At 36.1% G+C, this 11,667-nt stretch overlaps 1 pseudogene; it reads right to left on the bottom strand.

The window, feature by feature from the left end:
• Positions 1 to 11,667, bottom strand: part of LOC107975216 (uncharacterized) — a 94,689-nt pseudogene that overhangs the window by 77,443 nt on the left and 5,579 nt on the right.

Raw genomic sequence — 11,667 nt, 5'->3', positions numbered from 1 at the left:
CAGCCTCTCAAAGTGCCGGGATTCTAGACAATTCCCAAAGAAGATATACAAATGGCCAACAAGCATATGGAGAAATGCTCAACATCACTAATTACCAGGGAAATGCAGATCAAAACCACAATGCGATACCATGTTATACCTGCAAGAATGACCATAATCAAAAAATTAATAGACATTGTCATGGATGTGGTGAAAAGGGAACATTTTCACACTGCTGGTCAGAATGGAAACTGCTACAACCACTATGGAAAACAGCATGGAGATTCCTTAAAGAACTAAAAGTAGATCTATTATTTGTTCCAGCAATTCCACTATTGGGTATCTACCCAGAGGAAAAGAAGTCACTATATAAAAAGGACACTTGCACACGCATGTTTATAGCAGCACAATTCACAACTGCAAAAATATGAAACCAATTCAAATGTCCGTCAAGCAACGAGTCTGTAAAGAAAATGTGGTTATATATATATACACACACACACACACACACACACACACACACACACCATGGAATACTACTCAGCCATAAAAAAGAATGAAATAATGGCATTCACAGCAACCTGGATGGAATTGGAGGCCATTATTCTAAATTAAGTCATTCAGGAAAGGAAAATCAAGCATCATATGTTCTCACTTATAAGTGGAAGCTAAGCTATAAGGATATAAAGGCATAAGAATGACACAACGGAGACTCAGGTGAAAGGGTGGGAGGGGGGTGAGAAATAAAAGACTATACATTAAGTACAGTGTACACTGCTCAGGTGATGGGTGCACCAAAATCTCAGAAATCACCACTAAAGAACTTATCCATGTAACAAAAAACCACCTGTATCCCCAAAACTATTGAAATTTTAAAAAAAGAAAAAGAAAAAAAGCTTAATGGTGAAAAGTTTACGAGTTAATGGGTGCAGCACACCAACATGGCACACGTATGCATATGTAACAAACCTGCACATTGTGCACATGTACCCTAGAACTTAAAGTATAAAAAAAAATATAAAATAAAAATAAAAAAATTTAAAAAGCTAATATCCAAGATGTATACACATATATGTATACATGTCATACATATATACATGTATATACAAATATATATTTATAAATATATGTATACATATATAGACATATATGCATATACAAATATATATATAAGAGCCCTCTATGCTTTCCTTCACTCCTAGAATCTTTTTTTTCTGAGAAAGTTTTTTTTTCTTCTCCAGTCAATTGAATTCTGTTTTCTCCATTTACTTATGCCTGTCTCTCTTTCCTTTTGCCATTCTCTGCTGCATGAGGGACCTAAAGTTTCTAACAGCCTAGGATTCCTTAAAGAAAACAGAGATGGTAACAGATTCCTTTTTGAAAAGAAACCTCCGTTTTTCCTTATAGAACCCCAAGAGTATAAACAGACAAGTTGCTCTTAGATCTTAAACTTCTTGCTTTTGTACTCTGTTACCTGATTTCTTTTTTTTTTTTTTTTGCAATGGAGTTTCACTTTATCGCCCAGGCTGGAGTACAATGGAGTGATCTCAGCTCACTGCAACTTCCGCCTCCCAGGTTCAAGCGATTATCCTACTTCAGACTCCCAAGTAGCTGGGATTACAGGCATGTACCACCACACCTGGCTAATTTTTGTATTTTTAGTAGAGATGTGGTTTCACCATGTTAGCCAGGTTGGTCTCAAACTCCTGACCTCAGGTGATCCACCTACCTTGGCCTCCCAAAGTACCAGGATTACAGGTGTGAGCCACCACACCAGGCCCTGATTTCTTTTTTGAATGAAATAATTATTACAACAGGAGCTACTCTTAAGTGTTTAAGATAAGGGTGGGGTTTAGACAGATAAAAAAGTCTTTGTAACAAAGTTCACTATAAAATCATTACATGACCTAATTCCATGTTATCGCTATCTTTTTGGATAATCAGGATTCAGTGTTAGCTCTGCCGAGAGCTCAAAGATGCATCTAAAAGATAGAGGCTAAAGGCTAAATTTAAAACTACCCATGTAAATACAGTTGGTCTCCTTATGCAATCCTATGGTAGATTTCTATAATTTTATGATTGACTTGGCATCCATTTTTAATCTCCACTGGCACACCAGACTCTCTCTCTCTATCTCTTTCTCTCTGTCTCTGTATCTTGAGAAGTAAATTTTGCCGTGATCTTCACCAAGGACTTATGCATTTAGTATACAAACTTAGGGCTATCTAGATGACAATTGCCTAGGGTAATGAATGAGGTTATCAAGAAATTGGAAATCTAAAATAGGAAAAAAAAAGGAAGTCTTATAAGTCTATAAGATTGGCTTCTATCTGCATGTCTAATGTGTATATGAATTTATGTGTCATGTATATAATGTTTCACTACCAAAAATATACAAAGGAGTTCTGATTAATTGGCATTAAAAAACTTAAATAAACTCTGTATCAGAAAAATAGAAATTTTGAGCCCAAACGCTTTTTCAAGTTCATGTGACTTAAGTAAATTCTTAATAAATAAGCTGGTTTGGGCCAGCAGCAGTGGCTAATGCCTGCAATCCCAGCACTTTGGGAGGCTGAAGTGGGCAGGTCACCTCAGGTCAGGAGTTTGAGACCAGCCTGGCCAACATGGTGAAACCTTGTCTCTACTAAAAAATACAAAAACTAGCCAGGCGTGGTGGCACATGCCTGTAGTCCCAGCTACTCAGGAGGCTGAGGCAGGAGAATCACTTGAACCTGGGAGGCAGAAGTTGCAGTGAGCCAAGATCATGCCACTGCACCCCAGACTGGGTGGCAGAGGGAGACTCTGTCTCAATAAATAAATAAATAAACAAATAAGCAAGCTGGTTTGAAATTATTGGTAAAATAAAATTAGAAATGGCTTCAGAATAGTCAACATATGTTATTGTTTAGATTTACTGGTCAAGCAGTCTAATATTTATCTCTGCTAGACATTATAAGTGTCAGAATTTAGCATGAGGGTTATAAAGCTTGCAGCCCAAGAGAAAATTATCTTTGTGTATTTTTAATAAATAAGAAATTTAATATTGTTGATTTACTAGAAACAACTAAATCCTGAGTTACTGACAAAAAAAAAATTCACTTAATCTTAAAGTTCTTATTTAAGAAAAAGCCTGATATTCACTAGCTATTAAAATGGTTAACAGGGAAATAACTTCAAATGATTACTATCACAATTTTCATAAGTAATCTAGTTAAACTATTTTTAATTAATTAGATAAATGTAATGGAATAAATTCTTGTAAATAAACTTGCCATATAAGTTAGAATCTAAAGTTATATTGAATTAAACAACTGACATTCATTAAATATCTGCATTATTTTAAATTTTTAAAATTACTTTATAGGAAAACATTTTCTTTAAAAAAAGTGTTCTTATTTAAAGAAAAAATATTTTTGTTTAATTCAAAGGTTATTTAAAGCTTATTTATGAAAATGGGCAAAAGAAACTAGTAAATAAGAGTGATGTAAAGGAAGTTATAAATATAAAGAGATTTTTTTGGTAAGAAAAGTTAAAAGGAAAATAATTTTATACAGAAAAGAATCTTGTAAATTTTTGCCCTAAAATAAAATGACTGGTTATTTAGAAAAGAGGGATGTTTAGAATAAAACAGGCAAGTCCAAGCACGTTGTAAATGGTTTGTGTAAGTTGTAATAAAGTTTGTAAAAAGAGAACTTGTGATTTAAAAAACTTGATCAAGTTGCTTATAATTAAAAGGAAATTATTTATAATATTTATATAAATTTATGCAAATAAATTTGTATGAATTATTTGTAATAGTCCTTCTAGAGATTGGACTTGGATATTAAAAATACACTAATACACTAAGAATTGGTTAGAACAACAAAATTTTCTTAAGGTATTAATTTACTCTTAATAAAATTAGAAGAGATTTTAATTTTGTACTTGTTTTTCCTTTTTGAGGCAGGGTTTCACTCAGTCACCCAGGCTGGAGTTCAGTGGCACAATCTCAGCTCACAACAGCCTTGACCTCCGGGCTTATGTGATTCTCTCACCTCAGCCACCTGAGTCGCTGGGACTACAGGCATGTGCCACCACACTCAGCTAATTTTTTGTATTTTTAGTAGAGAGGGCATTTGCCATGTTGCCCAGGATGGTCTTGAACTCCTGGACTCAAGTGATCCACCCGACTTAGCCTCCCAAAGTGCTGGGATTACAGGCGTGAGTAACTGTGCCTGGCCTTAATTTTGTTTTTAACCCAAAAGTTCAACTTTTATTGTGCCTCACTGTTTTCAGCTTTATGTCCCCTTTGAGAAGGCCTGAAGTAATACCTCTTTCTTCAACTTCTTCATCAGCTGTTGTAACTTTTTTCATGTTCCAACTGCTGTTGTTGCCTGATGCTAAAAATGTTTTACATTAAAAGTCTAAAGAAAATGTTTTCTTCCAATATAAAATTCTGTGCTTTGGCTTTCAACTTTTCTATAAAACTGAAAAATTTCACTTATGACCCAGAGTACATTCTTCCTATGTCTAACTAATTCAAGTACTATTTTCATTAGTTTTGACTTCCAAGTTATCTAAATAGACTCCTCATAGGGAAAACCAATCATATTTCAGAAGGACTTTTTTGCCTTTTGGTAACTGACCTAACAAATGGATTTTATGTTTTATCAAAATAATTCCTGTGTAATTGTGATTATGTTTTGGTTTGTTTACGAAAATTGAAATTAAAATTTTTTAAAGTAAGGTTATTACATATATGTAACTTTTAAAGTCCTTGTGGTGATAAGTTACAGGGCTTTGACTCTTGGGTCTAAAAACAGGACCAAGTTCTGCTGAATCTTAAACATTGACAGTAGTTAAAGCCTCATCTTCTGACCCAGGAGAAGTTGACAGTCAAAATAAACTGTGTACATGAGACACAGGGCCAGAAATTAAAACTATTCAGCCCCTCTAGGCCAGGGACTATCAGGGAAGAGGTGGACACAGGAGATTGTAAGGGCCAATTTTGAGAGATAAATTAGTTCAGAGTCTATCTATAAATTAAGTATTAATATCAAAGGCACACTGATGCAAGACTAGTATCTGAGCTCCTGTGTCAGCTTAAAAAGGGTTTCTTGGAATATTAACACATTTTTTAATTATAAAAGTTTATAAAAAGGTTTATGGCTGGGCACAGTGGCTCACATCTGTAATCCCAGCACTTTGGGAAGGCAACAAAGGTGGGAGGATCACTTGAGCCCACGAGTTCAAGACCAGCCTGGGCAACATGACAAAACCCCATCTCTACAAAAAAAAAAACAAAAAAACAAAAAAATTTATCTAGGTGTGGTGGCACATGCCTGTAGTCCCAGCTACCCAGGAGGCTGAGGCAGGGGTATCACTTTAGCCTGGGAGGATGAGGCTGCAGTGAGCCATGATCATGCCACTGCACTCCAATCTGGGCAATAGAGACTCTATCTCAAAATAAAATTTAAAAAAAATTAAAAATTAAAAAATTAAAGGTTTATTAAAATTAAATCCTGGGGCTGGGTGCAGTGGCTCATGCCTGTAATCCCAGCACTTTGAGAGGCCGAGGCGGGTGGATTACCTGAGGTCAGGAGTTCGAGACCAGCCTGGCCAACGTGGTGAAACCCCATCTACTAAAAATACAAAAATTAGCCAGGCGTGGTGGCGGGCGTCTGTAATCCCAGCTACTCGGGAGGCTGAGGCAGGAGAATCACTTGAACCTGGGAGGCGGAGGTTGCAGTGAGCCAAGATTATGCCATTGCACTCCAGCCTAGGGGACAAGAGCGAGACTTCATCTCAAAAAAAAAAATTAAATCCTATGATCAAGATGCTCACAATTTTATAGATTTGTTTATCAGATTTGAGAGGCAGATTTAATTGGCCTCATGCTGTCTTAATCAGGGCTTATGATTTGGGAAATTAAGTCTCCTCTCTGAAGAATAAAAGTTTTTGCCTTTGTTAAATCTTTGAGTTTTCATTTTGGCTAACTAAATGATAACTTGAAATATCATTATAGTGATGTGGATTCTATTTTGTAATATCAAGTGTTTTAAACCTTTGACATTTGACAAACTTTCCAAAATCAAATTCAAAATAAGTTTGTTTTACCTGATTAACCCTTTTAGATATTAGATCCTCCAGTGTCCAAAAGAGACATATTTGGCTGTTTGATATATTAAAATCATGTAAGAAGCATTGCCAAATATAAAATGACATTTAGCTTTCTCTGAGTTATATTCATTTAAAAATTTTATTAGTATGTTACAAAATTATATAAAATTTGTATAATTCTGATATGTCTCAGTATATATTGCCAGTAATAATTATAATTGGTATGTTAAATTGTTGTGTGCCACAGAGATGACCAGATTTCCTTGTCAATTGTGTCTTTAACTGTGGCTGTCCGAAAACTTTTGTCATTCACAGACAATTGTTGTCTTGTTTCAGTCCTTTTCAAAAAGCAGTTTATAATCAGCCATGGGACTCCAATGGGTACTCTTAAATGCAGATCTCTGGTACTTTGAAAATTGTGCCATTAAAATAGAAAAGGACAAAACAAAAACAATTTCCAGGACTCTCATAGAAAGCTAATATATTCATAAAAACTGCTGGCCCAATATTGGGGAAAACAAAAATAGCATGGACTAAACTAACAAAAGACCAAGAGAGTATTTTTATAATTTTTTTCTTAAAATGCTGCTGATCCTTTCTTTTTTGTTTTCTAAAGTCAAGAAAACTTTTTACTTTTGAGATATTTATAGCTTTTAGCAATTGGGTAAAGTAATACTCTTGTGAGAAGAATCTGGATCATATTTCTTTCTCTCTACCTGATTTCTTTAGAATTTGGAAGCCATTTGTGATTATTCTTAACTTATGGCATTATAGTTATTTGCATACGTGCAATAAGAATCTGTTTTGTTTTGTTTTGTTTTGTTTTTTGTAACAGGACACAATTGGAGGCTATTTTACCAAGGCTTTCACTGCAATGGCATGTTTTCAAATATAAACAGACTGCTTTAAGGAATCAAAATTGATTTATAGAGCCAATGAAACACCCCTGGGAAAACTGGCCTCATACTTTGTCTACACAGTCCCTATATAGGGTTCCTAGCCTGTAGCAAGTAAAGAATGTCACTTTCTGACAGGCCCAAGCACCCCAAGTTATCTTGGGACCTTGAGAGAAGAGGAATTTACCCAAATCATACAGGTATTTTCAGGCACAAATAAATCTGTGGCTTGGCTCAAAGCTTTAAAAAATCTAATTTGAGATTTCTGTAAAGTTCCATCAAAGCCAATTTAAAAAGAGCCTATGTGACAAATAATTGTTCTTGCTACACCTTATGCAAATAATCAGGCCAAGTATAATAAGACTAAAACTTATACTGCAACAAATTGGTTCTACTGTAATTTTGTCTTAAAATAGGGATGGAGAGAGAAAAATCATGATTCAAACTATAGTATGACTTATTAGATTCTAGCCTTGAGTAAATTTTTTTATTTTTATTATTATTTAGAATTGAGACCAAATTCTAAAGTTTTTCCTGGCTCTGAGACCCCAAAATAATGGATTTTTTTCTTTTTTCTTTTCCCTTTTTTTCCTATTTTTTTTCCTCATCTCAAATTACTAAAAATTAAGCTATGCTTTCCTTAAAGCCTTGTAAACTGAAGCTGGACAATTTAAACTTCAGAAGAAAATAACAGCAACCTATTTTTACACATAAACCATTTTTATGCCTGCCTATTGATGTATGAGCTTCCGAGTAATATGACCTATATCACTTTTCCAGGATTGTTCTTCCTTTTTTTGTTTGTTTACAGTTGTCTTTCTCTCTTCCTGTCCCTATTTTTTTCTTCATAAGACATGAGGCTTCATAACCTGCTAAAAATGAGCTTTCCTAACAGTGTGGGACCTATTTGTCTGGGAATAAACTGTCCTAGCCACAAGAGATCAGACAAAACCCAAGACCAGAAACTCATTTTCTTCTAAAATACTGCCTCTGAAAGATTTCTAAAAAGAAGAGGAGGAAGAAATATAAAAGGAAAATAAAAACTTGGGATTCCAATTTTCTATGCCAAAAGGAAAAAAATGATCTGAAAGCTGACTCATGCCAGAAGCTGCCTTTCCTTTTGTTCTTAAGCAGATATCTACAGATAAAAGGTTTTAAAATTTTTCCACAGGTAGCTATTCTATGTTCACTTTATCTTAGGTAAAGTGCCTGGGCATGAGATGAAAACTTGACTATTCCCCTACCTAATCCTTTTCTCTTGCAACAGGTGGATTCAGTAATGTGATCATACCTTCCATTTTTACCCACCAACCTGTTTTACCCCTTTAAATACGAAAGCCCTCAAAATCATCTTTGGAGAAAGGCACAGGCCACAGACTGTTTCTCTCATTTCATGTGTTTTCTCCCAGTCATTGTCCTTATCCTTGGTGAAATAAATGTCTAAATTGATTGAGACCTGTCTCAGATACTTTTTGGGTTACATTGTAAAAGTGTTAATCTTTTTAAAAATTTTCCTGAAATACCTGGGTAAAATGAAGTGATATTAAAATAATTGTTTAGTTGTAACTTCCCAATGTATATTGTGTCAACAGGTAGATTATTATAGACTTCTCTTTCCTTCCACACATTTATAAACGTCAAGCCACAGCCCTTTTCATGGAGCTGGAAGATTTTAGTGAGACACAGTTTACCATTGTAACTCCAGCTCTGTTCACTCTTCTTTCTGGACTTTACCCCATCTGGCCATGCTTTTTTCTTCCAGATGTTCATTTTAGCTTTCATCTCACCACTTATTTTGTACTACATATGTTATCCCTTGCTTTTCCAAATCTGCTGCCACTGAAAAGAATTGTTCCAAACCTGGCCTGGGACAGAACTTTTTACGTGATGTAATTGACAACTTATTTCTGGGAAGAAATGACAATGCCTGATAAAATGATTAAGCAATTTTCAGATAAAGTTTAACGAAATTAAGACTTATTCTAGGAAAGTCAGGTTAGGTAAGAGTGGATATGAATACAAACAGGAAGTTATTGGTGAAGAGCAGTTCTGTGATGACATAAAGCAGCAGCCAAAATACAGTGGGTTGAGAAATTCAAAATAAGTAAGGAATTGGAGACCATGAAGGTAGGTTTCTGTTTCAAGAATCTTGGTTGGGAAAGGCAGGAGAAAGGGAAGGGATAGCCATTTTATAAGGATGATGAACACTTGATCATGTTTATATGTAGAAGGAATGGAGAGTTGTAACTATCTGTTAGATAAAAGCTTTTGCCTCTCATTACATGTAAGATGGCATGTTCTGATTTGGTTTCACTTCTTTAGGTAAGCAATATAAATTTAGGAATGGAGAAAAGCTTATTTTCGTTACCTAATATTAGAGAGTATAGTATATAGCAAGATCTCCTATATTCATTTACCCAGTAGACTAAACTATGGATCTTGATAAAAATTAAGATTTCAGGACTTTGTGCCAGACCCACTAACCCAGAATGTCTAAGAAAGAGGCCTAGACACATGTATACATATGTAACTAACCTGCACATTGTGCACATGTACCCTAAAACTTAAAGTATAATAATAATAATTAATTAATTAATTTAAAAAAAGAAAGAGGCCTAGAAATCTGCATAACATGTACCTTATGAGCAAACAAAGTTGGGAAAAAAATGTTGCACTGATGAAAAGCAGGCTCCGTAATCAGAAAAATCTTGGTTGAAAATCTTCTCCATCACTATATGACCTTGTATAAATTATTCTATCCCCTCAGTGGTTGTTGAATGAACAAGATGATATAATACAAGTAAAGTGTTGTTAAATAAATTTTATAGGAGGCCATTGGTTTGGACTAAGCTCCTACACTACGCCCAACAAACCAAACCAAACCAAAATGGGATTACTTATGCTGAAGTTTCATGCCACCAAGCTACTAAGAGTTTTATATGACCTTCCAAGACATCGAGAGAGAGATAATAGCCAAATCTCCAAGCAGGACTGTTTTAGCCAGCATGATAAGGAACTCCCCTTTGCTTTAACCTTTACAAGAAAAGTAACTTTGAAATGACCGATCACTTTTTGTTTTCTGTTTCTGCTTTCTTCAATTTATTTCTACCTATAAAACCAGCCTCTTCTGCTCAGCTCATCGGAACTCTCATCCTATTTTACAGAATAAAATATTGCCCAATTCTAGAATTACAGATAAAAACCAAGAAAGATATTTGAGTTTGTTGCAGTTTTGTCTTTTGACAGTCCTGGTAGCTATAAAAAGGGACCTTAAGAACATAGTTGGCAACTCACAAGACCTCTTGAGAGATGCAGGAAAGACACTGTTTACCCCTTTTGAGGTCCCCTGTCTTCCTCACAGAGTCCTTAGGGCTGTAAGTTCCTGTAAGGTTGGACTCTGCTCTTTTTGGATTCAGCTCCCTGATATTATTGGCTTTTGAATCCAGGGTTAGTTTGTCCTGTAAGAGAGCATTTGACCTTGGGGTAACAAGTATTAGTTTGTGCTCTAAGAGGGAACTTGACTTTTGGGTTTCTGGTGGCCAATGAGATACCAGCCCAGGCTAGTCTCAAACTCCTGGACTCAGGTGATCCACCCTTCTCAACCTCCCAATGTTCTGGGATTACAGACATGAGCCACTACCACTGGCCTCAGTTTTTATTTTTGTTGTTGTTGTTGTTTTTTGTTTTGAGACGGAGTCTCGCTCTGTTGCCCAAGCTGGCGTGCAGTGGCGCAATCTCGGCTCACTGCAAGCTCCGCCTCCTGGGTTCACGCCATTCTCCTGCCTCTGCCTCCGGAGTAGCTGGGACTACAGGCGCCTGCCACCACGCCCGGCTAATTTTTTGTATTTTTAGTAGAGACGGGGTTTCACCATGTTAGCCAGGATGGTCTCGATCTCCTGACCTCGTGAACCGCCCGCCTCGGCCCCCAAAAGTGCTGGGATTACAGGCGTGAGCCACCACGCCCGGCCCAGTTTTTCTTATCAATTAGTCACTTAAGCTTTTCATTTGTGTTTTGTAGTCTTTTGAAAGAGACAATAAAAACATTTCTGAAATATTTTAGAAGCTTCTGCACAATAATGGGCATCTCTGGGTGGGCCTAATCCAGGAGCCCTCATTTTATTTTAGGTTTTTTTTTTAGAGAGAGGGTCTTACTCTGTTACCCAGGCTGGAGTGCAGTGGCATGATCATAGCTCACTGTAATCTTGAACTCCTGGGCTCAAGTGATCCTTCTGCCTCAGCCTCCCAAGTAGAGATAATTTTTTGTAGAGAAGGGGTCTTGCTATGTTGCCCAGTCCTGGCCTCAAGTGATCCTCTTGCTTTGGCCTCCAAAAGCATTGAAATTAGAGGTGTGAACTACCATGCCCAGCCAGGAGCCTCCATTTTTAAATGTACATCTTAAAGTGTAGTGTTGTTAAATGGCCATCATAATTCTAAATTATATTTAGTAAGATTTCACCATTTTTGTAAGTGTATGTAGCTTCTGGGAGCTAATATTCACAGATGGAAAAGGCAGGCATAGACAGAGTACTTAGTTTAGAAATTAATGATTCATTTTTTTACCTTGAATCTTGGATCTCTCAGAGCTGAAATAAAAGCCTAAAAGGGAAATGCCATAGGGTTGGGTTGTATAATGCTTTCACAGCGTACCTTGCTACACAGACATTTTCTCGAGACTGGGAGCTTAATGTCAACT

This window comes from Pan troglodytes, chromosome 5 (assembly GCF_028858775.2).
Source record: "Pan troglodytes isolate AG18354 chromosome 5, NHGRI_mPanTro3-v2.0_pri, whole genome shotgun sequence".
NCBI classification, from domain to species: domain Eukaryota; kingdom Metazoa; phylum Chordata; class Mammalia; order Primates; family Hominidae; genus Pan; species Pan troglodytes.
This window is presented reverse-complemented; position numbering and strand designations above follow the sequence as displayed.